The sequence below is a fragment of the Meles meles genome, chromosome X, assembly GCF_922984935.1.
Source record: "Meles meles chromosome X, mMelMel3.1 paternal haplotype, whole genome shotgun sequence".
Lineage (NCBI taxonomy): Eukaryota > Metazoa > Chordata > Mammalia > Carnivora > Mustelidae > Meles > Meles meles.
In genome coordinates this window covers 59166773-59171186 of record NC_060087.1, presented here as the reverse complement: position 1 = coordinate 59171186, position 4414 = coordinate 59166773, and positions in this window count along the sequence as shown.

The following is a 4414-nucleotide window of genomic DNA, read 5'->3' as shown; positions in this document are numbered from 1 at the left end:
GAAGTGCCAGTGGCGCCCCCCTCCGGCTTCCGTGCGTCCAGCCGCTAGAGCCCCGGGCTCCACCCAGCCAATTCCCGCCCGCCCTCTTCCCCTCCACGTCATCCCTCCTACACACACGCACTCACAACCTGAATGCCTAAGTCCTTTCGCCCTGCTCCTACACACCCCAACCACCACGCACCCACCCCTCCCTCAGACACCCCCTGCGGGCCGCTGCCACCCACCCACCCACCCACGCGCGCGCGCACGCGCACGCGCACGCGCACACACACACACACACACACACGCACACACACGCATCCCTCACAATTCTACTCACTCCATAGCCAGCTTCCTCTCGAAGGTTATTTTGTGAAACCTTCCTTGAACTCCCTCCTCCGCCAAGCCACGGGAAACTTTCACTTTTGGGGTCTGTCTGGCAGAGCACCTACGACAGTGTATCACAGTTAGGGATATACCAAGCTATCTCCCTTACCTGAATGGGTCTGATTAATTTTTACACCGCTCCCCCTCACTCAGTGCCTGGGTCTTATCTAGTGCTCAGTGTCCTAAGAATGGAAAAATAAATGATCGGTTGGGAAGCAGCCCAGACGTACAGGACTTGAGCCGGTCAGTAGGGTAACCTTTAGCCACATGGGGTTACTGAGCTCCTGAATGTGGCCATTTTGAGGTGAGATGGGCTGTAGGTGGAAATACAGACCCAATTTCGAACACAGGACGGAAAAAGAATACAAACTATCTCAGTTTTTACACCGATGTGTTAAAGTGCTAATATTGTGCATATGTTGGGGTAAAGATATTATTAAGATTGATTTCGCTTGTGTCTTTTGGCTTTTTTTTTAAACGTGTGCACTAGGAAACTTAAAATTACTTATCGGGTTCACATTACATTTCCACCGGACAGCGCTGATATAAAAATATAATTCCAAGACTTCGACAGAGGGGTGCCATTGCTTTGAATGAATCAACAGAAATATACACTGATTAACTTCGGACACACCCCAAATTGTCCTGGGGGAAGTTAGGTAGAGCAGAATGCACACTGTCTAACCCGGAAAAATCAGCTTTTAAATTAAATATATTTTAAACTAAGTATATTTGAGAAGGAAAAAAATTCACGTAAGAACAACTAGAGGGCAATATAGGATAGTATAGAACCAAGGGATCTGTTGTCTTGCATAGGCTGTCGGAAAACTAAGCAATAAGTCATTCCATGCGAAGAGTGCTTCAGAAAGCTTCTTAGACATGATACGCAGTCAGAATTTCAAAGCTAGAAGGGAACCTCAAAAAGCAGAGGAAAAAACCGAGACCGAAGCTTAAGTGACTTGCTCAGCTAGTTGTGACAAAGCCAGTGGCTTCTAAGTTCAGTTGTTTTAACCCACCAATCTTAGACTGAGTAGGATTTAAAAAGATGGAGAGGACCTTTCAAGTGAGACACAGTGAAGCCCCAAGCTAAAACAGTCCTTTGCTGGAGGGAGAGGAGAGTAGGGCGTAAGTGTAGGTTGGCAAATCTTCCTAGGTGATTGTAATAAACCTCTCCTGGCAAGCCCCCAGCTTTAGAAGCTGAGGAAGAAAGGTGGCTCTGACGAATTACCTATTTGATTTGTCTGGCACCTCTAATTACTCTAGTAAACTGAACTGTCAGGGTCAGCCTCAGCCAGGAATACAAAGAAGTACTTGTGGGGGAGACTTGAAAACTCAGTAATTATGAGACTAGGGGCGCCTGGGTGGCTCAGTGGGTTAAGCCTCTGACTTAGGCTTGGGTCCTGATCCTCAAGGCCCAGGATCAAGCCCCATGTCTGGCTCCCTGCTCAGCGGGGAGGCTGCTTCTGTCCCTCCCTCCCCTTGCTCCTCCTCTCTCTCTCATTCTCTCTCTCTAATAAATAAAATCTTTAAAAAATTTGTGAGACTAAAGATAATAGTTTTCTATGTATTTGCTGTTGCCTAAGAGGAAAAAAAAAAACCAAAACATACGCAGAATTTGAATTTGCTCCTAAACTTTGTATGCCCTTTTTGTATGGCTTTCAAAATGACAGTCTTTATGGGAGTTGCCAACTGCCTTTAGAGTGCGTATTGCAATTGTCATGTTAGGTATTGTATCACATCCTATTTTGAGATGACAGCAGCTTAAAAAGTGGTTAGGAAAAAAGTAATAATGAGTTGCTTCCTGTGTTTCTCTGTGTAAACACTTTATCACATTAAAAAAACCCTAGTTTAAGGGAGCCAGAAGGAGGGCCCTTGAAAGTCATGTAAACATAATGATACTTAAACTTTCTGTAATAGCAGAACTCGTTTTCCAAACCAGATTTGAGACAGGCCCATAATTTCTTTTCATTTATTATTTTAAAATTTTCATTTATTTGACAGAGACAGCAAGAGAGGGAACACAAGCAGGGGAAGTGGGAGAGGAAGAAGCAGACTCGCCGCCTAGCAGGGAGCCTGATGTGGAGTTCGATTCCACGACCCTGGGATCATGACCTGAGCAGAAGGTAGACACCTGATGACTGAGCCACCCAGGCGCACCAGGCCCATAATTTCTAAAACAGCTGCTGTGTTTTGAAGTGGATGCACAGAGGCCTTCCAACTCAGCCTGTGGCCCACCTTTCCCCCAACCTGCTCAGTGGCACCAACGTACCTCTGAGGGACTGGAGGGGGTCTAAATAACACAATAGAAAAAACACTAATCTAACACGCCCTCCCCCCAGCAGATGAAGAAACCGAGACAGTGAGAAGTTAGGTAACTTGCCCAAGGTCACACAGCTAAGACACTGAACTAAGCAACAGTATATAGGGTGAGTTGGGACTTGGAGAAACTGGGGTCCAGGTGAATCGTAGAAAGCATTTTAAATAATCTATCCATGACTGGAGAAACGAGATGACTTAACAAGTATTCTCTGATGTGACTCCCTGATAGACATGATGGATATTCATTTGTCATGTCTGGATCTTAACACAGATTTGTTATCTTGAAAAACCAATTGTGTGATTCATGAGGGAAACGTTAGAGTTTTTCCTGCTTGTCTGAATTGATGTGCTTGCCAGCTTATACCTTCTTTAGTCTGCTTCAGCGGATCAGTCACTGTTTTGTCCAGAGCAAGTAATACTCTACAGATATTTGTACCAGAAATGCCAGCGACAACACAAAATGAGATCGACTTGTGTAGAGGGTAAAGCCAAGTTGGTGTAACTTGCAAAAATTATTTGTGGAATCATTACTTTATCCTTAGCAATCAAACTATCTTCACCCGTGTATTTTTTAAAATTTATTTTATTATTTTTAAAAAGATTTTATTTATTTATTTGACAGAGATACAGTGAGAGAGGGAACACAAGCAGGGGGAGTGGGAGAAGGAGAAGCAGGCTTCCCGCTGAGCAGGGAACCCCATGCGGGGCTTGACCCCAGGACTCTGGGATCAGGACCTGAGCTGAAGGCAGACTCTTAACAACTGAGCCACCCAGACGCCCCACGTATTTTTTTTCTTTTAATGTCATCTCTATGCCCAACATCGGGCTCAAACTCATGACCTCTCCCAACTGAGCCAGCCAGGTGCCCCTCCACTGAGTATTTTTGAGATATGAATTTGTCTACCTAGTGGCAAGAAGTTTATTAAGCTGTGAAAGGAGAAACTCCAATACAATGAATATTGCATTAAGTGAAAGATCTCAATTCCTACTTACAGATCGAAATGCTAGGAATATGGTTCAGTATGTAAAAATTCTCTGTGGACTGGGATTTGAGTCCTGCCTCTGCTACTGAGTAGCTCTGTGACCTTGCAGAAGCCCCCTTCCTTCACTTCTCACATTCCTTGTATGCTACTCTGAATTCAAAGGACAAGAAACAGGGTTTGAGTCCTTAAAGGGCCCTAGTTCAAAGGAAGAGACCTGTAAATCATGATTCGGTAAGAATGGAGGGAATAACTTTGGCCCTAAGGGCGACATTCCCTTTGTTGAGGGAGCAAAAGGCAAGCTGAGGGCAAAGCACAAGTTGACATCCCACAAACCACCTCCCCCTTCTGGGTGGGATATGTGTGACATTCCTTGGGCACTTCTGGCCGCCCTAAAACTAAGGGAAAGGAAAAACAAATGGTTAAACTGATAAAGATCATAGTCTCGCAAGATACGAGTCTCCATCAATTTGTTGTCTTAGTGATATATAAGGAAAAAGCATTCTTACCAATAGCCTTACCTTCAGAGACCCATAACTCAATTTGCTGGAGCCCTGACATCACCCTCCCCTCCTTGAGTGATGTGGGAAACAAAGGCAGAAGAGAATGTAAACAAAATTACATTGCTTTATGACCTGCAGCCCAATGACAAATACTTGAGATAGAAAGTCCTTTTGGAAACCTTCCTTTTTCCTTACTTCCCCCAACTCTCAAGTATATAATCCGGTCGCCCCTCCCACTTGTAATGG